Here is a 23,170-nt window from a genome sequence, read left to right as displayed (position 1 = left end):
CTGTGTCACTCGAGATGCAGAAATGAAGTGTGCGCACGCGGGCACACTGTCTGGGGGCTGCTGCTTGCATTCCCGGTCTCACAGGAGGTGAAGTCAGGGAAACACTCACGTGCAGGTAAATGATCATGAAGCTTACTGCCTTGTTAGCATTTGTTTTCTCCAGAGGGTTCTGTGGCCTCGGGTTTTCATACTGGCTCCTCTCACTTTTGGACATGTATCACGTCCACTGGTGTGATTGGCTAAGTTGATGAATGAGCTATAATCAGCCCAATTGAGTTAGCAAAACCTTCTGAGAAAAAACTGTTTGACAGATCCCCGCTGTGGTTTGGATCCGTGAGTGAGCAGGTCAGGGGCTGCAGTTAGTAATGACAGCCGTGCAAGGGGGCTTTCTGGGCTCAGCAGCCTTTCGGTAGTTGACCCACTTTATCCGTCTCCTTGAGTTCTAGCTGCCGTGGGAGGTCGGCTCCATTCCTGTCCCCTGTTCAGTGCTGGGAGGTGAGCTCAGGAATGCTTGACCAGGGTCAGCACTGGCCCAGAGAATCAGTGTTGGAGCTGGGACCCTAACCCGCATCTGACAGGTTCCGGGGCCCGATCTCTTAACAGCTGTGAGCACTGCCTGCCCTTCAAGCTGCTTTGGTCCCTGAAGATGCTCAACCAACTTGGGGCCCCAGCACTGAGGAGTGGGTCCCTTCTCTGTGGTGTGAGCTGTGTCAGCAGGTGGCGCTGTGGGGGAAGAAATAGCAGAGGTGCAGCTGTGCACTGGAATCCTCCATCAGAACTGGAGAAATCCCTTCTGTTCATGGATTGACGTGTTGAGGAAGTCCCTAGACCAATTGTCTGCTCTCATAAGACTAGAACTTAAAGGCTGTGAGGGCTAAACCAAGAGGAGAGGATGTGGCGCGATCTACACTGGAATAATGCTTGAGTTTGAGGATGTTTTGGTATCAGATAGAGGTAGGTATTTTCATTATGTGCAAAGTCATCCTGCCATAAGAGGCTGTGAGAGGTACCAGAATTCTTAGTGAGCCTGCCCATTTGTCTCAGTGGTTAGAGCATCGAAGGACCGAAGGGGCGCAACTTAGATTTCCAGTCAAGCGCACATACCTTGGTTGCAGGGTTGATCCTGACCGCGGTTGGGGTTTGTGAGAGAGGCATCCAGTGGATGTATCTCTCTCCCATCGATGTTTCCCTCTCTTGCTCTCTCCCTCCCTTCACCTACGTCCTCCCATCCACTCTCTCTCTAAAGACCAATGGGAAATATCCTCCCGTGAGGACTTTTTAAAAAGAAGTATTATGACTGAGGAGTCCAGGTGGACTGTTTCACTGCATGCAGCAGGCCAGAAACATGCCACTAAGTGTTTGGAGAGGAGCAGGATTTAGTTGTGTGTGAGACAGGATGTCAGGGAGCCTGTCATTAAAATGGATGAGTAAGCGCAGCTGGTGTGCTCAGTTGGGTGAGCATCATCCCATGAACCAGGAGATCACCTTCTGATTCACGGTCAGGGCACACTAGTATGGGCGTGCAGAAGACAGCCGATCCATCTTTCTCGTCATTGATGTTTCTATCTCCCTCTCCCTCCCCCTCTCTGAAAATCAATACGAACACATTGGACAAAAAAGCGGATGAGTAAGGAGAGCTGCCCCCTACATCAATAAACACCCTTGCTTAATAATGTAACCCATGGAAATGGCGAAGCAGTCTAAGACATCGACTCCTTGAGCAGTACAGAATGCTCCTCTCGTGCTACGTGGAGCCCTGGCTCCAGCTGCCACTCCAACACTTGACTGGAGTCGGAGCAGAAAGGGTTCACCGGGCCCTGATGCTGGTTGTGCTGGGGGGAATGTTGCTGTCTCTCCCGGGCTGGACTGGATTCTGACTTCCCAAGTACATTTGGCGAATGTAGCGTCATTTGTCCATTATTCAGTTCATTAACTTGCTGTTTTCTGTGTTTTTATCCTTCCTCCCTTGGTTATCCGGGATGACAATTTAGCGACGGAACAACGAAAGAGTGCCTTTTGGAGCAGAAAGAAGCATGTTGAGGTCAAAGACAAGCCTCCAGTGGCCAGCTCTGCTTGGTCTAACGCCATGAAATGCTGCATTTAATGCACCCACCCTCTCCTCCCTAACTTGCCTCTCCCTTTTTTCCGACCACGAAGATTTATATTCCTTTCCCTTTATCCCTGTCTTGATCATATACCCTTTATTTCTTTTTTTTTGTAAGTAAATTTTATTTTTATTGGTTTGAATATCTGTAGTTTATTTAAAAATGGGTAAAATTGGTAAAGTTTTGGATCCACACAATTTTTCTCATTTTTTAAACCAAAGAATATAACTTTTATAACACACTACTTATTCTTTTTTTTATTGCTTAAAGTATTACACAGGGTATTACATATGTGTCCATTTTTTTCCCCCGCCCTAGACAGTCCCCTAGCCTCCCCTATCCCCCAGTGTCTTATGTCCATTGGTTATGCTTATATGCATGCATACAAGTCCTTTGGTTGATCTCTTACCCCCCTACCTCCTGCCCCCCAACCCTCCCCGGCCTTCGCGCTGCAGTTTGCCAATCTGTTTGAGGCAGCTCTGCCTCTGTATCTATTATTGTTCAAGAGTTTATAATGGTATCTATTATCCATGAATGAGTGAGATCATGTGGTATTTTTCCTTCATTGACTGGCTTATTTCACTTAGCATAATGCTCTCCAGTTCCATCCATGCCATTGCAAATGGTAAGAGTTCCTTCCTTGTTACAGCAGCATAGTATTCCATCGTGTAGATGTACCACAGTTTTCTAATCCACTCATCTGCTGATGGGCACTTAGGCTGTTTCCAAATCTTAGCTATGGTGAATTGTGCTGCTATGAAGATAGTTGTGCATATATCCTTTCTGATTGGTGTTTCTGGTTTCTTGGGATATATTCCTACAAGTGGGATCACAGGGTCAAATGGGAGTTCCATTTTCAGTTTTTTGAGGAAACTCCATAGTGTCTTCCTTAGTGGCTGCACCAGTCTGCATTCCCAGCAGCAGTGCACGAGTGTTCCTTTTTCTCCACATCCTCTCCAGCACTTGTCATTTGTTGATTTGTTGATGATAGCCAGTCTGACAGGTGTGAGATGGTACCTCATTGTTGTTTTGATTTGCATCTCTCCGATGATTAGTGACTTTGAGCATGTTTTCATATGTCTCTTGGCTTTCTGAATGTCCTCTTTTGAAAGGTGTCTATTTAGGTCATTTGCCCATTTTTTGATTGGATTGTTTACCTTCCTTTTGTTAAGTTGTATGAGTTCCCTATAAATTTTGGAGATTAGGCCCTTATCAGATATAACATTGGCAAATATGTTTTCCCACACAGTGGGTTTTCTTGTTGTTTTGTTGATGGTTTCTTTTGCTGTGTAGAGGCTTTTTATTTTGATGTAGTCCCATTTGTTCATTTTCTCTTTAGTTTCAAGTGCCCTAGGAGCAGTATCAGTGAAGGCATTGCTTCGGCATATGTCTGAGATTTTGTTGCCTTTGGATTCTTCTAGAATTTTTATGGTTTCCTGTCGCACATTTAAGTCCTTTATCCATTTTGAGTTTATTTTTGTGTATGGTGTAAGTTGGTGGTCTAGTTTCATTTTCTTGCATATATCTGTCCAATTTTCCCAACACCATTTATTGAAGAGACTATCTTGGCTGCATTGTATGTTTTTGCCTCCTTTGTCAAATATTAATTGAGCATATTGGTTCGGGCCAATTTCTGGGCTCTCTATTCTATTCCATTGATCTATATGCCTATTCTGTGCCAGTACCAGGCAGTTTTGCGAACAGTGGCTTTGTAATACATCTTGATATCTGGTATTGAGATCCCATCTACTTTGTTCTTTTTCAGGATTGCTGCATCTATTCAGGGTCTTTTTTTATTCCAGATGAATTTTTGGAGAGTTCGTTCTAGATCTATGAAGTATGCCGTTGGTATTTTAATGGGAAGTGCGTTGAATTTACAGATTGCTTTGGGTAGCATGGACATTTTAATGATGTTGATTCTACCAATCCATGAACACGGTATGTTCTTCCATCTGTTTATGTCTTCCTCTATATCATTTTTCAACGTCCTGTAGTTTTCTGAGTAGAGGTCTTTTACCTCTTTAAGTTTATTCCTAGGTAGCTTAATTTTTTTTGGTGCGATGGTAAACGGCATTGTTTTAATAATCTCTCTTTCTGAAAGTTCACTACTGGTGTATAGAAATGCCTCAGATTTATTGGGGTAAATTTTGTATCCTGCTACATTGCCAAATTCATGTATTAAGTCTAGTAGCTTTTTGATGGAGTCTCTAGGGTTTTGTATGTATAATATCATGTCGTCTGCAAATAAGGACAGTTTTACTTCCTCTATTCCAATTTGGATGCCTTTCATTTCTTCTTCTTGCCTAATTGCAATGGCTAATATTTCTTTATTATTGTACTAGAGGCCCGGTGCACAAAAATTTGTGCACTCAGGGGGGGAGGGGGAGGGTCCCTCTCCTTGGCCTGTGCCCTCTCAAAGTCTGGGACCCCTCGGGAGATAAGGACCTGCTAGCTTAGGACTGCTCCCGGGTGGAAGAGGGCAGGCCTAATCCCTAGGTGCAGCCCCTGGTCGGGCTCAGGCTATGGCTGTTTGGCGGATTGGGGCACTGCCCCCTGTCACTCTCAAGGCAGGGTCGATGGGGAGGTTCTGGTGTCACCCCCTGTCACGCACAGTGCATGGCCAATCAGGGGGTTGGGGAGCTCCCCCCGTCACGCACAGAGTAGGGTCGATAGGGGAGTTGGGGTACTGCCCCCTGTCAAGCACAGAGCAGGGCCCATCAGGGGGTTGAGGAGCTCCCCCCTGTCACTCACAGAGTAGGGCCGATAGGGGAGTTGGGGCACTGCCCCCTGTCACACACAGAGCAGGACCGATCAGGGGGTTGGGGCACTGCCCCCTGTCACGCGGATCCCGGTGCCGGGAGGCCTCGCGGCTCCACTGATCCCGGTGCTGGGAGGCATAGTACCCTTTTACTATATAGGATAGAGGCCTGGTGCATGGGTGGGGGCTGGGTGGTTTGCCGTGAAGGGTGTCCCGAATCAGGGTGGGGGTCCCCACTGGGGTGCCTGGCCAGCCTGGGTGAGGGGATGATGGCTCTTTGCAGCTGGTCACACACCCTTCAGGGTGGGGGTCTCTACTGGGGTGCCTGGCCAGTCTGGGTGAGGGGCTGAGGGCTGTTTTCAGGCTGTGACTGAAGCTCCCAACTGCTCCTTTTATTCTTTTTTTATTTTTTTTTATTCTGGGCCAGCTTTAGCCTGGCTCCAGCTCTGAGGCTTCCACTTCTGAAAGCCGGTATCTGGTTTGTTTCAGTTCTACAATCGAAACATCTCTATCAACTCCAGCTCTGAGATCCCAGCTCCCTGAAAGCTGGTTTCTGGGTGTTTTCTTTTAGCTTCTATTTGTTACTATGTTTCTTAAACTGCAGGCTGAGAGGCCAGCAAGGCAGGTGGGGAATGTTGCAGTCCTCCGTCACTGAAGCAAGCAAGCCTCATGTTCAGTTTAAGCTTCCTGGTTGCCGGCCGCCATCTTGGCTGACAGTTAATTTGCATATCGCCCCTGATTAGCCAATGGGAAGGGTAGCGGTTGTACACCAATTACCATGTTTCTCTTTTATTAGATAAGGATTATGTTTTTTCTTTTTCTTATAATCCTCACCTGATAGTTTTATTGATTTAAGAGTGAGAGAAAGAGAAAGAGAGTCAGAGGGAGAGAGAGAAACATCTATGTGAGAGAGAAACATTGAATGCTGCCTTCTGTATGTACCATGACTGGGGATTGAACCAGCAACCTAGGTATGTGCCCTGACTGGGAATCAAACCTGAAACTTTTGGTGTATGGGACGATGCTCCAACCAAATGAGCTACCCAGCCCTAGTGTTTCCTTATTTCTTAAAAAATGAAAATATAAAGAAAGGGGGCAAGATATGATCGCTGTTTATTGTACACTGTTTATTCCACATCTATTAAATGTTTTCTGTACCATAAATATAACTTTTCATAAAAAAGGAAGGCAACATATCTATGGAAGTATTTATTTTTATTTGTTGACAAGAGAAATGTGAATGGTGTAAATGCAGACCAAATCTGCACATACCACCAAAAAATAAAAATAAAAAATTGATGTTAATCATTGGGTTCTGATGACTTATCAGAGAATCACTTATTTTTTAAGGGCCCTTAGAATACACTTGGCTTAATAGACATCAGCTGGGACTCAGGGCAAGGTCAGAGCCATGCCCTGAGGGCGGGACCAGTCAAAAGATTGGATGTCACTCAGTCTGACTCTCCTGCCCAGTGTTAAGGGGATGGATCTCATGATGTCTCAGGCCCACCCAGATGTGATGTAACTTCCTGTAATTGGAGTATATAATAAACAGCTTTCAGAGCTGGCTCTCTCTGTGCCTTTCCCTCCAGAGGGCAGACTCTGTCTGTCTGTCCCTGGAATCAGAGGTCAGAAACCACACCCAGCCCAAGCTTTTAATCTATTTTATGTCTGTCTTTCATTATTCTTTAAACCCGAAAGAGCCTCCTAACTTGCTCGAACCGGTTCAAGTCTCCCCCTCCCTGCGGGATGTGGAGAAGAGACCACAGCCCCAGGGCGCCCACCATAGTCATTTATGACTAACTTATCCTAAAAGAAAAATAAATAACAGCCAATAGCTTTTATTGAAACACAAAAGATGTATTAGTTCTTCTAATGCAACAGGGAACTGTTCCAAGGCCAATGTGAGACATTGAAACCAAACAAAAACTGAGCTTCCTTATAAAAACTTGATTGTTCCCAATCATTACAGATCACAAGATAGTTGCTGCTCATTACTTACATATGGCTCAATAAATTCCAGTAACTAGCTATGGGATTAGCTTTCCAATGCTTGATAATTTACCTCATTTGTTGCAGGGGATTTGAGGTTTGGCCATTCTGCCTTGTTTCACAAAGTACATTGGACCTCATTTTATTGCCCTTTTCCCATTTCTTCTGCTAAGTTTAGAATGAGCCCTAAAGATTAAAGTAGACAGAACCTAGAGACAGAACCTAGTGAGAGAACATGGCAAAAGATCCTGGACAGAACCCGGCTACAGGAATTGGCTGGAGATCCTAGACAGAACTTGGCTGGAGATGCTGGCTATAGAACCTGGCTGAAGAACCTAGCAAGAGAACATGGCTAGAGAACCTGGACAGAACGTGGCGACTGAACCTGGCTGGAGAACCTAGCGAGAGAACATGGCAAGAGAACCTAGCTACAGAACCTGGCTATGATGATCACCTGAACGCAGCCTATGTGTCATTCCTTCTTCGCCAACTCCGTCCACACCTTTGGGGACCCCTGGACCTGCTGGGGTTGGACCCCAGCATTAAATCTGATCTTTCAAAGTTCCAAAAAAAAAAAAAGACTAAAGTAGCATCCTGGATATTTGGTTAGCATTCCCCAAAGGGGTGTGCTTTAGGGATAAATCTCCAATACAATATGTTTCAAGGCAATTTCGAGGATGCAATAACTTCCAGGAACTCTTCACATTTCGCCATTCTTGGAAAAAGATATCCTTGATGCCTAAAAGTGATCATTTCCCAATTGTACTAATTCTAGGAATAACCATACAAAGCCTTATCTGCACATAGTAATATGGTTGGACTTGGGAGATAACAAGGTCCCTCTGTTTAAAATCCTCCCTGTGTCCCAATCAAAAGAGTGAGTCTATTCTTAGTGTTTTTCTAAATATTTTCTGTCCCCTGCAATTCATTTGCCCTGTGTGCTGACTGTCTTTTAGCCATGCCAGTCTTAAAACTTCCAGATAATTTATATAATCTACCAGGTGACATTTATGGTTTATGAACATTCTGACGTTACAAGAAAAAATACTTGCTCATACTTGCTAATACACCTTAGTTCCCAAAATTTCAGAAGCAATATTCTAAAAGGCCACAAGATGGGGGCATTCCTGCATACAAGCAAATTCTCAAAGCAGTGCACTGAGCTCCCAAGTTTCAAGTTCTGCTTTGTTGTTTGTCTGTTTTTCTAAAATTTCTTTATTGATTAAGTTATTGCATATGTGTCCTTATCCCCACATTACCCTCCGCACCCTCCCCACTCATGCCCTCACCCGCCTGTTGTCTATGTCCAGTGGTTAGGCCTATATGCATGCAAATAAGTCCTTTGGTTGATCTCCCCCTCTTACCTCCACCCTCCCCTACCTTCCCTTTAGGGTTTGATGGTCTGATAGATGTTTCTCTGTCTCTGGATCTGTTTTTGTTCATCAGTTTATGTTGTTCATTCTATGTACCACAGTCCCTGGAGGTCTAGTGGTTAGGATTCGGCGCTCTCAAGTTCTGCTTTGACCAATAAGGGAGTCATTACCCACATGTGGCTAATTTAAAATGAAGTAAAAGGTGAAATCACGCTCCTAAGTTGCACTAAGCACCTCTCAAGAGCTCAATAGCCATATGCGGCTACTGGCTACTCTACTGCAAAGTGCAAAATAAAACATTTCTATTCTCAAAGGATTTTCTAGTGATTTTAAAATTAGTTTTCTTTAATTCAAAAAACAGAAAAAGTTTAAAAAGTGCTGATTCTTTTTATTATTCATAACACTGAACAAGTGGGAAAAACTTAAATGACCACTGATAGAATTTTGGTTATCTGAATTGTGATTTAAACATATGCTGGAATATTACAAAGCCATTAAGATAGGACTCTCTTAGAATATGCGGGAAAGTTTATGGTATAATTTTAAGAACAAGGGGAAGCAAAAAGTATGTGTACATACATTTTTATAAATATATGTGCATACACATTTGAATATATAATTCCAAATTTGGCAACTTTATACTGTGCATACATATACATACCTATATAAAAACAAAAAAACCACAAAGAAACAAAGGGAAAAGATCATACTATTATCTAACTGTGGGATGTGAAATTACGGAGAACTTTTTATGTTCTTCTTTCAACATGCCTTTATTTTTTTATCTTTTTCCAGTATTGGAGAAAAAAAAAATCAACGAAGGAAGAAACTATAAAAAGAATGTGGAATTTTTTGAACTTTTGCAAAAGCCAAAATAAGTTTCAGAAGATTCAGTAATTCATTTTAAAAAAACAACTAAAGATTTTTTTCTAAAGAATTTTTTTTAAATAAGTTTTATTGATTTTCTACAGAGAGGAAGGGAGAGGGATACAGAGTTAGAAACATCCATGAGAGAGAAACATCAACCAGCCACCTCCTGCACGCCCCCCACTGGGGATGTGCCCACAACCAAGGTACATGCCCTTGACCGGAATCGAACCTGGGATCCTTGAGTCTGCAGGCTGATGCTCTATCCACTGAGCCAAACTGGTACTGGCTAAAGATTTTTTTGATTTATATAAAGTTTTGTATAACCCCTGAAGCCATCTGCATAATTCTTGTCAACAAGACAGGTGTCATGGCAAGTGTCATTCGTAGGATGCTCCCATGTCTACAGAGCAGCTGAGTGGTGTCTGGATTCTCTCTGTAGCTGCACCTGTCTAAACGTTGAGCCCAGGGTGACATTCATTCATTTATTCGGAAGCAGATCTGTAAACATTTTCTATGCTCCAATTGTTCTGAATGAGAGTCTCTTCTGTGTCCCTATTGCTGTCCTTAACCGTAAAAATTCTTTTCCCACTGGTCCTTTTGGAAATTGGTTGAAATTCATGAAGACACCAGCATGTGTCTTAGGAACGGAAGGTCAGACTTTCCATCAGGGAGGACAAGGAAACCCTGGACACAGGAGGCAGCTTGCTCTGGGGGAGCCGACTTGGCTGGATTTGGAACCCCACCAATTCTGGCCTCCTGTCTTCAGTTCTCTGACTTCAGTTCTCTGCTTTATAAAATGGGAGGCACATGGGGACCATTGTGGGATTAGAACAATACATGTAAGGTGCCTGAATTATGGAAGACAACTAGGGTTTTTTTTTTTCATTCTTATTCAGATGTTTATTTAACAAAAACTTATCCATTTTTCCCTTTTATCAACCATTTTGAGCACTGTGAGATTTTACACTGTCTGTCCAGGTGTCAGGCTGTGTTTAACATTTGTGTAGCTGGAGGTGACAAAGGCTCCAAATACCTCTGAGGTCTCTGCTTTTGTTTTTCCTGCTGCCTTCAGATTACCCTAAGAATTCCTTCTCAGAAAGAGTTTGCTTCATGCAGTGCCATTAGTTGGCATGCATTCATAGTTCAGAGGGCTAGAGAGTGTCACACCCAGGGGCAATGGTAAGATTTCTGGGAGGAGGTGGGGAAGGCATAGTTTTCTTTACTAAAATGAGAGGAGAGACTGTGAAAGGTGAGATGGGAAAAAAAAAATCACAGATGACTCCTCAGGCAGATCAAATTTGAAAAGAGTACCTAGAAGAAACAGAATTTAGAAATTAATTTTCTCAAATACTTTGTAAACACTTACATACTCTTGAAAAGTCTTCATGTGCCCTGTTTTCCAGTGTTCTCAAATTTTCCATCAGGGAAGGTCTGTACGGATAGGAAGGAGAAGCAAAGCCTTCTGAGCTCTGGTAACTGTGGCAACAAATGAAGAGATTGAGGATAGGGAACTGCAGATGCCTCCTGTCCCCTCCTCTGCAGCCAGGACTCTCAGAGGGGAGAGGGGGACACACAGACACTGGGGTTAGAATTGGAGGGCTGAGGACTGCTCCCCTGGGATTATCGGGGCAGCCTGGGAGCCTCCAGCAGGGATGCTGCATGTCCTCGCTCTCTGGGTGAGAACTCCAGAGGGAAATTTGGAGTAGGACCCCACACATGGACCCAGACTAGCTACTCCCTGGGCGACAATAGGCGATACAAAGACTCTGCCCCTGTTGCCAGAAAAACAAAATATCTCCACCTCCCATCCCATATAACACCAATGGGAAAGGCACTGTGTTCATTTAAAGACAGGATTCAGTTCATGAGGCTGAACTCAGATATTAAATTGAGCTAAATATTTTCTTTTGCTCTTGTCCCCTCTATCCCCTGGTGGGGGACTCAAGAGAAAATCCATTTAGAAATAAATAAATAAGCTATATTTTTTCTGCACATTGAACATACTGAATATATTTGCAACTTTGGTCCGTACTTATCTTTATTCATACAAAACTGTAACTCTATCTGACATTTCTTCTTAAAGGTTTTTCTTCCTCGGTACAATGTGCAAAGGAAATTTCTTATTATAAAAACCATGCTGTGGTTTCACCTGTTGTGTTTCTGTAAAGTAAGCTGACCTTCTTTCACTAGATACTGAGCAGGGGTCTTGTGAAAATAGCATAAAGGCTCTTGTGAGGGGAGAACCCTTCCTAGTATCTAGTGATAAAAGTAATTCAGAATTTGTATATATTTCTTAAAAAGAAACCTTCAAAAGTCATTGCTGAATTCCCACTCTGCACTGGGGACTCTTTGGTCCTAGCACAGGCCTAGGTACCTTCTGAGAGGGAGAGCCAGTACTGAAAAAGTCAGTTCTAGAAATGTCTGTAAAACATACATTTGGCAAATGAATGAACAAAGAAGCAAAGAAACACTCATAGAGAAGATGTTCCACTCTGCTGACTTAAAGTTCGCTTTCCAAAGGAGGTTTGAAGCTTCCTACTGTTTTTTCAGCTCCTTTGGATTTTTAAAAGGCAGGGCCTTTGAAGTCTAATGGGAGAAAGACAAGAAAGTGCTGGGCATTCAGAATCATGGGCAGTGGGAATATTGGGGAACCCCAGACCAGTCACTTCATCTCCCTGAACCAGTTTCAATCTGCAAAATAACTAATGTGTGTTTTTTAAAAAAATGTTTTTATTTATTAAATCCATTGGGGTGACATTGGTCAACAAAAACATATAGGTTTCAGGTGTGGGTTCTATGTTACAGGATCTGTATATTGCACCTTGTGATCAACGCAGGAAGCAACACCAGGCTGGTGAACAGGAGATGAGGTGTAAGGGCGCATCATGGGTCAACTGGCCACCAGAGGCCAAAGGACTGGCCTGTGAAGGACCAGGAACAGGAGCAACATCCTGGCATGAACCTGGTCTGCAGTCAGAACCCTCTCCTCCCTGAGGCAGGACATAAAGCAGCTACTGCATTTCTGAACAAGAAATTGAGACGCGGGTTTTGACCAAAAAATTAAGATATTTTAAAAATTCATGAATCTATGTGGGATGTCCTAAAGAGGATGAAGGTATCATATGTATGTACATGTTAATGAATCAGGTTTATTACAAATAAAAAATATATGAAATCCGAAAAGAGCTCTTTGCTCAGGAAATCATTCAGCAAGTGTGTGCTGTCTACCTGGGTCTTGGGGGCTTGGCCTTCACAGGTCACCTTTCAGGTGCTAAGAGGGCCTGAGAGACAGACAGGCGAACAAGAACCAAGGCCACACTTTATTTCAGATGATAGGAAGAGCCATGAAGAAAATAGACTCAGCTTATATGACTAGGGAGCCACAGGGACACAAAAGATTTCTATTGGTGCCCTGACCTATGACCTTAAACGCAGTGGTTCACAGGACAAAGTGTGGGATCCCAGGTGCTGTGGGTCAGAAACCTGAGGTGGTTCATTGGGTTGCCCTCCTCCCAGGAGGCCTCAGGGTCCTGCACATGGGGAGGTGCAGAATCCATTCCTTATGGCACAGTTCCCTTCTGTGTCCCTGCCAAAGCCACTCCCAGCTTCCTGGGGCTCCCCAAAATCTTGGCCTTTGATCCCTTCCTCCAGCCTCAAAGACAGCAACTCAAGTGGAGTCCCTCCCTGGCTTCTCTGACCCACCCTCCCACCCAGTTTTCACTTTGAAGAACACCTAGTTACTGAGGGCCAGGACCCAGGAGAGCCACACCTCCTGTGGTTTCTGTAGAGGGCCTTTGGTATGTTGGGGTCAATAAATGTTTATTCACTGATTTTTAACAACAACACCACCAGAAAACTTGAGAGGTTGGCCCACATGGCTGGCCTGGCATGGTGGTTAGGTTACCTCTATGACCTGTCTTACCATTCTGACCTCTGTTAGTATTGTGACCTACTGCCAGGTGATATACCATAGGGCTGGCTACATGGGGGCTTCAGAGCAGAGTGACTCCCTAGCAGGCTCAGGAAAGGGCTCCCCAAAATGTTTAAACTGAGACATGGCTGTTGAGACAGAGCTGGCGCCATGGAGACCTGGGGAAGCCACCCCAAAAGGAGAGGCAGTGCCCCAGGGCAAGGACAGCCAGGCTGGATGGGAACAGCAGAGAGCGGGGGGTCGGGGGGGGACATAGAGGGCCCTAGTGTGGGTTGAAATTGCTGTCACAGCAGGAAGGCTTTTAGGCACGAGAATAGGGGGATCTGATTTATATTTTTTAAAGATCACTCGGTGATTTGACATTTGAAATGATATTTGACATGTATCCTGAGAGCCCGGGAGGATTTGGGCAGATGAAGACGGTGAGATGTGCTTCATGTGCAGACAGTGGACACGGCCTGGAGGCAGGACAGATGAACACTGGGGACCAGAGCACATGCCTCGCAGAGCCTGTGAGTGATGGGAACAGGCAGGGAAACAGAAGACCCTGCATGGATGGGGCAGGGCAGGGGAAAGGGGTCCTTCCATGGAGGGGGCAGGGTGGGAGAGGCAGTGAAACCTCCATGGAGAGGGCAGGGCAGGGAGGAGAGAGGACCCTCCATGGAGGGGAAAGGAAGGGAGGAGAAGGGACCCTCCATGGAGGGGAGAGGGCATGGAGGAAAGGGGACCCTCCATGTAGGGGACAGGTAGGTAGGAGAGGAGACCCTCAATGGAGGGGAGAGGGCAGGGAGGAGAGGGGACCCTACATGGAGGGGACAGGAAGGGGGGAGAGAGAACCCTCCATTGAGGAGAAAGGAAGGGAGGAGAGGGGACCCTCCATGGAGGGGAGAGGGTAGGGAGAAGAAGGGACCTTCCATGGAGGATGCAGGGCAGTGGGGACAGGGAATCCTCCATGGAGGGACAGGCAGGGAGGAGAGGGGACCCTCCATGGAGGGGACAGGGCCATGGGGAAAGGGAATCCTCCATTGAGGGGACAGGCAGGGAGAAGGGGGACCCTCCATGGACGGGACAGGCAGGGAGGAGAGGGGACCCTCCATGGAGGTGTCAGGCAGGGAGGAGTGGGGATCCTCCATGGAGGGAAAAGGGCAGGGATGAAATGGGACCCTCCATGGAGGGTGCAGGGCAGTGGGGAACCTTCCATGGAAGGGACAGGTAGAGAGAAGAGTGGACCCTCCATGGAGGGGTGAGGGCAGGGAGGAGATGGGACCCTCCATGGAGGCGGCAAGAGTAGGGAGAAGAAGGGACCTTCCATGGAGGGTGCAGGACAGTGGGGACAGGGAACTTTCCATGGAGGGGACAGGCATGGGTGTGAGGGGAAACTCCATGGAGGTGATGGGCCAGGAGAAGAGGGGACCCTCCTTTCCGGGACACGTAGGCAGTAGAGGGGTCCCTCCATGGAGGGAACAGGCAAGGAGGAGCGGGGACCCTCAATAGAGGGGATGGGTCAGGGAGGAGAAGGATACCTCCATGGAGGGGAAGGGCAGGGAGGAGAGGGGACCCTCCATGATGGAGAAGGGCAGGGAGGAGTTGGGACCCTCCATGCAGGGCGGACTGTTAGGGTGATGGGAACTCTCCATGGAGGGGACAGACAGGGAGGAGAGAGGACCCTCCATGGAGGGGACAAGACAGGGAGGAGATGGGAACCTCCATGGAGGGGACGGGTCACGGAGGAGAAGGTACTCTCCATGCAGGGGGACAGTAGGGTTATGGGAACCCTCCATGGAGGGGACAGGTAGGGAGGAGTAGGGACCCTCCACAGAGGGCATGGGTCAGGGAGGAGAAGGATCCCTCCATGGAGGGTACAGGGCAGGGAGGAGAGGGCAGAGACGGGGAAAGGGAAACCTACAGTGATGGGCCAGACAGGGAGGAGAGGGGACCCCTCCATGGAGGGGACAGGGCAGGGAGGAGAGGGGACATTCCATGGAGGGGACATGCCATGGAGGAGAAGGATCCTTCCAGGGAGAGGAAGGGCAGGGAGGAGATGGGAACCTCCATGGAGGAGATGGGTCAAGGAGGAGAAGGTACCCTCCATGGAGCGGGGAGCGTAGGGGACAGGGAAGGGAGAATAGGGGACCCTCCATGGATGGGGCAGGGTTATGGGGAAGGGATACAGGGAACCCTCTAAGGATGGGCTGGGCAGGGAGGAGAGGGGACACTTCATGAAGAAGGGAGGGCAGGGGAAGTGGGGACCCTTCATGCAGGAGACAGGGCAGTGGAGCATGGGACCCACCATGGAGGGAAGAGGACAGAGAGTGAAGAGACCATCCATGGAGGTTATAGCTAAAGAGGAGATGGGACCCTCCGTGGAGGTAACAGGGCAGGGAGGAGAAAGGACCCTCCAAGGAAGGGAAGGATAGTGGGCATGGGTACTCTATATGGAGGGGGAAGGGCAGGGGGTTTGGGGAACAGGGAACTCTCCATTGATGGGGCAGGGCAGTGGGGACTGGCAACATGGGACCCTCCAAGGATTGGCTTGTCAGAGAGGAGAGGGGACTCTCCATGGAGGAGGGAGGGCAGGGAAAGTGGGGACCTTCATGGAGTGGACTGGGCAGAGAGGAGAGGGGACTCTCCTTGGAGAGGACAAGGCAGGTAGGAGAAGGCACCCTCCATGGAGAGGGAAGAGCAGAGGAAAAGGGAACCCTCCGTGGATGGGACAGGGCAGGGGGGAGAGGGCATACTCCTTGGAGTGTACTGGGCACGGAGGAGAGGGGACCCTCCAGGGAGGGGGCAGGGCAGTGGTGACAGGGAAACCTCCATGGAGGCTACAGAACAGGTGGGGCAGGGAACCCTCCATGGAGGGGGCAGGGCTCGAGGCGGGGGGGCTGGCCAGGGAACCCAACAGGGATGGGTCAGACAGGGAGTAGAGGGGACCCTCCTTGGAGGCGGCAGAGCAGAGGAACAGGAAACCCTCCATGGATGGGACAGGGCAGGGGGGAGAGGGCACACTCCATGGAGGGGACAGGGCAGGGAGGAGAGGGGACTCTTCATAGAGGGTAGAGGGCAGGAGACAGGGAAACCTTCATGGAGGGGGCAGGGCAGGGGGACAGGGAAACCTTCAGAAAGGAGTTAGAGCTGGGGGACAGGAACTGCACTTGCAGGGATGGAATAGTGGGTACAGCAAACCCTCCATGCAGTGGGGAGGACAGGAAGGAAGGGAACCCCAATTATAGGGGGCAGGGCAGGGAGGAGAGGGGAGACCAGGAACCCTCTATGGGCAGGGGGCAGGGCAGTTGGACAGGTAATCCCCATGCAGAGGGTAGGGCAGGAGGAAAGGGAACCACACTTTGAGAGAGCAGGGCACAGAGGAGACAGAACTATCCATTGAGGGAGCTGGGCAGGGGGACAGGGATCCCAACTTTAGGGGGAGAGGCAGGGAGGAGAAGGTACCCTCCATGGATGGGGCATGGCAGGGGTGTAGAGAACCCCACTTTGAGGGGGAGGGTCAGGGAGGAAGATTTCCTTCGTGGAGGGGGCACGGCAGGGGGACAGAGAACCTCACCTTGAGGGGGCAAGCGGTGGAGAAAGGGAGCCCCGGTTTGAGGGAGAAGGGCATGGAGGAGACAGAATCCTTCATGGAGGGACAGGGCATGCATGAGAGGGAACAGGGAACCCTCCATGGAGAGGAGAGGCTGGGGGGATAGGGAAGCCTACTTTGAGACAGCAAGGATTTTAGCACAGGTCCTGAAATAGATGGCAGGGCAGGGGGGAGAGGGCATCATCCAGGGAGGTAGCAGGGCAGGGAGGACAAAGGACCCCACATAGTCTGAGCAAGATAGGGGGGTTAGGGCACCATCCATGGAGGGGCCAGGGAAGGGGGGACATGGGAGTAGAGATAGGTAACAGGAGAAACAGACCCCTCCATGGAGAGTTCCCTGTTCCCCATGGTGGAGCCCTTGCCCCCAGCCCTGCCCCTTGGCAGCATTCCCTCTCATACCTGTCCATCGGCCCCTCCCCTGGTCCCCTGACCCTGCTGCCCTGCCTTCCCATGGAGGGGCTGCTGTCTCTCCTGCTCTGACCACTCTGTGGTTGGTCCCCTTATCCCTCTGCCCTTTCCCTCCATGCAGGGTCTTCTGTTTCCCTGCCCTGACCCCTCACTCACAGGCATCTGAAGGGCATATGCTCTGGTCTGTCCAGTGTTCATCTCTCCTGCCTCCAGGCCGAATGTCCACTCTCTGTACCTGAAGCATATTCTCACCTTCTTCATCTGTCTAAATCCTACCCGTGCTCTCAAGACACATCTCAAATATCATTTCAAATGTCAAATCACAAGCAGGGGAAGGGGGTGGAGGGTGGGGGCTGGGAAGTTGGGGGTGGAGGATGGGAGGTGTGGGGTGTGGGGTGCGTGATGGGGGGGCGGTGGGGGGTTGGGTTGGGGTAAGAGTGGGAGGTGGGGGTGAGGGGTAGTGTTGGGGGATGAGAGCTGGCGGGAGGGGAGTTGGGGTGGCAGATGGGGGCTGTGCATTGGGGATGTGGTGAGGCAGATGGGGGCTGGGTGTGTGGGGTGTGGGGTGGCAGGTGGGTGGCGTGTGGGGAGTAGGGGGTAAGGTTGGTGGTGACAGGTAGGGGAGGGAGAAGAGGGCATAGGGGGGATAAATGGTGATAGAAGGAGACTTGACCTGAAGCCAGTGAGCACACAATGCGATATACAAATGATGCATTATAGAATTGCACACCTGACCTATGCAATTTTATTAATGAATGTCACCCAAATAAGGTTGATTAAAAATAAATAAAAGGTGGGTCTTTTGAGGTTGATTAGGTTATGAGGGTGGAGCCCTCGTGAATAGGATTAATACCCTTTTCAAAGATATCCCATGCTAGACTTATCAGGAGATGCTTTTATATGTTATGTAAATGTCTAACCACTATTTTGTACACTTGAAACTAATATTGAATGTCATCCCTAATTGAAAAAAATTAAAGAAGTAATTTTTAATAAAAATGAAAATGCAAATCAGAGTGATCTTTAAAAAATATAAATCAGATCATTACACTCTGTGCCTAAAAGCCTTAAGTGCTCCAGCAGGGGTCAGCTCTCCAGAAAGAATCATGCCTGTGAGGGTGTTACACTGCTGGGAGAGGAATGCCCTGTCTTCTTCCTCCAGTAGCTCCCTTCACTGCTCTGGTGATGTGTGGCACTGGTGCAGGGCAGAACTGTGCTTCCTTGAGAGTGAGCTAAGCATCACTTTGGCTGCTTAGTTATAGTGTGGGAGCAGACACACAGAAAATAAATTTAAGCCTTAAAAGTTCTCACAGCATTTCAACCCTCCAAACGGACCTCTATCCTCCCTTCCCTACACTCCAGCCAGCCTGGCTCACCCAGCCTTGAGGAAAGAAGGCAGGGACAGTGCTGCCCGGGAAGCCAGTGAGCATGCATCTGGTCGGAAGTCTGGAGAGAGCTCCAGTTCTCTTAGGACAGAAATGGAGGGATGAATCTGCTGAAATCAGCCACCCATGAGGGGATTCTACTTTTCACTACGTGATGGCTGGATTGCACCTGCATGATGCCACCATGCTCTCGCTCCCCTGTGGGGATCCACGAGTCATCTACAACAGGAAGCAGCTCTCTGGCCTTTGAGAATCCACAGACCTTCTGCAAAGCCCTTAAGCTCACACAGCTGATCTCAGACTACAGATTCCAGACACCTTCAATCCTGGGAAGCAGCCTCTTTTGACTTTTTCATTCTCCTCCTACAAACAATGCCAGGTCTGCGTCTTCTGTACACTGCTCAAGGATGTGTGAGGACCCAGGGGGTGGCAGCTGGACCTGATATCCCCTGGGACATTTGCTGAGTGGCCTCAGACCCAACACTGACACTGAGCTTGAACCTGCATCCATCTGGTGAGCACCACTCACCTCTACCTGGGGACTCCCTGAGAACCTCCCTCATGCAACTTGAGTGCTTCCAGAGACTCTTTCATTAACTGAGACAAACAGGCACCCGGCAGATGGAGGCAGACAGGGAGGCAGAACATGGTGTGCTCTGGGGCTTTTGCTGACCTGCCCCCAGGCTCAATGCTAGTCAAAGCCAGCTTTGGTGCCCTGCTTGGACCTTCCTGTGCTCACTGGGCCTTAGCAGAGGCTGTCACAAATTGTGAATTGCTTTGTAGATGCAAAGAGATTGCCCTGGGAGAGTCACATCAAGCATCTGACATTGTTCAGCACCAGAGTCCCTCCCAGGAAGCCCCAGGAACAACAAGCCGATAGCCAGCTTCAGAGCACATCAGAGAAGGATACAATTAGCCTCAGAAGCGGCAGATCCAAAGAGAGATCTAGGAAGGCACCAGACCCCGCTGAGATGAATTGCGCTCCATGTGGTCAACACCTGTCAGCAGCTCATACACTACACTGTAGGCAGGGTACACTGTGGTCACAGCCAACTAGCCTGAGCATCGAATCACTACATGAATGGGCCAACAGCCATCAAGAATCAACTGCCACAGGAAGGTTCACATAACACACACGGGACATCCCTGGAGCACTCAACTCAGATGAACAAGAAGAAATTGCCACTGGGTTCCACAGGACTCCTACTACACGAAGCCACACTACCAAGACCTGGATTTTAATACAAAGAAAGAAACACACAGAGGCAGCCAAAATGCAAAGAAACATGCCCCAAATTTAAGAACAGGGGACACATCCAGAAAAAATGCTAAACAAAGTGAGGCAAGCAATATTTCAGATAGTTAATTGAAGTTAGGTGAAGAATGGATGAAATCATTGGGAACTTGAAAACTGATAGTAGGCATGAAAAAGAACATCTAAGCCATATAAAAGATCCAGTCAGAAATAAAGAGTAAAATCTTTGAAATGAAGAATACACTAGAGAAAATAAATAATTTGATTAAGGAGAGAATCAAATTAGTGATTTGGAAGACAAGGTCACAGAAGACAAAAGCAGCAAAAAGAAAAAAGAACTTTTAAAAATGAGGAATGTTTAGGGGACTTTTGGGACAACATGACACATTAACAACAACCACATTATAGCAGTACAAGGACAAAAGAAAGGTTAAGGGACTACACCATATTAAAAGAAATAATGACCGAACACTTCCCTAACCTGGTGAAGGAAGAGACACACGTCCAGGAAGCACAGAGTCCCAAACAAGATGAACCCAAAAAGGCTTGACACCAGGACACATCATCATGACAATGACAAAGATTAAAGACAGGACATCTTAAAAGCAACAAAAGAAAGACGGTCAGTTACCTACAAGGGAGCTCCCATAAGACTGTCAGCTTATTTCTCTACAAAAACATACCAGGCCAGTAGGGATTGGCACAAAATATTCAAAATAATGACAAGCTAGGACCTTCAACCAAGACTACTTTACCCAGTAAGGCTGTCATTTAAAATTGATGGAGAAATAAAGAGCTTCCCAGACAAGAAACAGCAAAAGAAGTGTGTTACCACCAAACCATTAGTATAAGAACTATCGTGAAGGAATAAAAGGGAAACAGAGTTAAAAGAATAAAACATATCTACAAATAATCACTTTAAATGTAAGTGGCTTGACTGCTGCAATTAAAAGACATGGTAGCTGAATCGATAAGAAATCAAGAACCATATATATGCAGTCAACAAGAGACCTATCTCAGAATGAAAGACATACAGACAAAAAGCAAGGGGATGGCAAAAGGTATTTCATGCAAATACAAATGTGAAATATGCCGGGGAGGTAAACCTAGAGCTGACAAAACAGACTTTAAAACAAAGGCTATATTGAGCGATAAGAATGGACACCACAGAATGATAAAGAGAGCAATCCAACAAGAGGATATAACCCTTGCAAACATGTATTTCTTCAACATAAGAGCAAGTAAATGTGTAAATCAAATCCTGATGTACATAAATGGAGAGTTCAACAATAATACAGACGTAGTAGGGGATTTGAACAATCCCACTGGCATCAATGGCTGGATCTTCTGCACAGAAAATCAAGAAGCAAAGAGTGGCCTGGTGCTGGACTCTGCAGCAGCAGCAGCAGCAGCAGCAGCAGCAGCAGCACATATAGTAAACCTGGAATGATGCAGAGGAGATTAGGGTGGCCCCTGCGCAAGGGTGACACTCAAATCAGTGAAGCGTTCCCTTCCCCCTAGCGTGTGACATGCTCCCCTGGCTCCCCTAGGCTCCCCTGGCTCCCCTGGGCTGGGGCCCCTGCGGGTGGGGGTGGAGGGAGATGGGCGGGGGCTGGGGGGGAGGGAGACGGGCGGGGGCTGGGGGGGGAGGGAGAAGGCGGGGGGAGACTTGGGCCCTGACCTCCTCCTGGGCTGGGGTCCCTGTGGGTGGGGGCGGAGGGAGATGGGCAGGGGCTGGGGGGGGAGGGAGATGGGCGGGGGCTGGGGGGGGAGGGAGAAGGTGGGGGGGAAGACTTGGGCGCTGCCTCACCCTTGCACAGGGCGGCCTCACACCTAGTCTTTAAAAAAAAAAAAAAGAGTGGACTGAAATAACACAATAGATCAAATGGATTTAATTGGTATCTTCAGAGCATTTTCACCCTGAAGCAGTAGAATATACATTCTTTTTAAGTGGACGTGCAACATTATCTAGATAGACCACATGTTAGGGCACAAAAACAGTCTCAGTAAATTTAAGAAGATTGAAATCATATCAAGAATCTTTTCTGATCATAACTGTATAAAACTAGAAGTCAATTAGAAAAAACTGACCTACAAGTGATCTATTACTGAATTGTACACACCTAAAACCACCCATGCCCCAATAAATTTATTAACAGAGATAAAAGCAATGAAAAGCAAAAATGAATAAATAAATAAAAATTTGGGGATACATGGTGGTGAGAATTGCATGTCAATATACTTGATGTATACTTAAATGTGGTTAAAACTCTAAATCTTATATTTATTTGACCACAATAAAAATTAGTAATTATAGGATTAAAAAGAAAAAGAAAAAACTATAAAACACAGAAAGTCTTGGAGGCTAATTAACATGTTACTAAACAATGAATAGATAACAATGAGATCAAGGAAATAATGAAATAATACCTTGAAACACATGGAAATGAGAACACAACAATCCTAACGCTATGGAGCACAGGATAAGCAGTCCTAAGAGGAAAATTCCTAACATTACAGGCCTACCTCAAGAAACAAGAAAAATCTGAAATACATCATCTAACTTGACACTTAGAGGAACTAGTGCAAAAGAAAAACAAAGACACCATAAAGTGAGAAGAATAAAGAAAATAATAAAGATCAGAGCAGAAATAAACAAAGCAGTAAAAAACAAACATGAGATCAATGAAGCTAAGGCCATTGTGTGTCAGTGGTTAGAGATGTGGTCCACGGAACAAAGGATCATGCGTTCGATTCCCAGTCAAAGGCATGTACCTGGGTTGCAGGTTCACCCCTGCCACCTGTTGAGGTGTACATGTGTGTGAGACAACCATTTGATGTGTGTGTCTCACACTGATCTCTCTCTCTCTCTCTCTCTCTCTCTCTCTCTCTCTCTCTCTCTCTCTCTTCCCCTCTCTTTCTCCCTTCTTACCTCCCTCCCTCCCTCCCTCCCACATCTCTAAAAAAAAAAAATTCATTGGACAATATATACTAGGTGAGAATTAAAAGAAAAAATAACTTCTCAACAAACGCAGGTGCTGGACTGGATGGCTTCACAGTGCATTTCACCAAACAGTCAGAGAAGAACTAGCACCTGTTCTCCTCAAACTCATCCAAAACACTCAAGACAGGGGAAGCCTCCCAAGCTCATTTTATGCGTCCAGCATTCTCCTAATCCCAAACCAGAATAAGACTTTATAAAGAAAAAAAATTATAGGTTAATATCCCTGATGAATGTAGATGCTAAAATCCTCAACAAAATATTGGCAAACTGGATCCAGTAATACATTTAAAAGATTACACATCAGGATGAAGTGGGATTTATTCCAGGGATGCAAGCTTGGTACAGTATCTACACATAAAAAACACGATACATCGTAAACAAAATAAAGAATCAAATTCACATGATTACAACAATAGACGCAGAAAGCATTCACCAAAACACAACACCTATTCATTATAACAACTCTCAGTGAAAATGTGAATAAAGGGAATTCA

The 23,170-nt window shown here is 47.0% G+C and overlaps 2 non-coding genes across 2 annotated transcripts; both read left to right on the top strand.

Moving 5' to 3' along the window:
* The first annotated feature begins 18,107 nt into the window (after positions 1–18,107).
* Positions 18,108–18,310, top strand: LOC132214054 (small nucleolar RNA SNORA74). Its single transcript, XR_009448153.1, has one exon. It is a non-coding gene; the product is annotated as a small nucleolar RNA SNORA74 (small nucleolar RNA).
* A 2,776-nt stretch (positions 18,311–21,086) lies between these two features.
* On the top strand, positions 21,087–21,190 carry LOC132214007 (U6 spliceosomal RNA). Its single transcript, XR_009448113.1, has one exon. It is a non-coding gene; the product is annotated as a U6 spliceosomal RNA (small nuclear RNA).
* Positions 21,191–23,170: the final 1,980 nt, after the last annotated feature.

Source organism: Myotis daubentonii, chromosome 12, assembly GCF_963259705.1.
Source record: "Myotis daubentonii chromosome 12, mMyoDau2.1, whole genome shotgun sequence".
NCBI classification, from domain to species: domain Eukaryota; kingdom Metazoa; phylum Chordata; class Mammalia; order Chiroptera; family Vespertilionidae; genus Myotis; species Myotis daubentonii.
The sequence above is the reverse complement of the archived record's forward strand: the minus strand, read 5'-3'. Positions and strand labels throughout refer to the sequence as shown.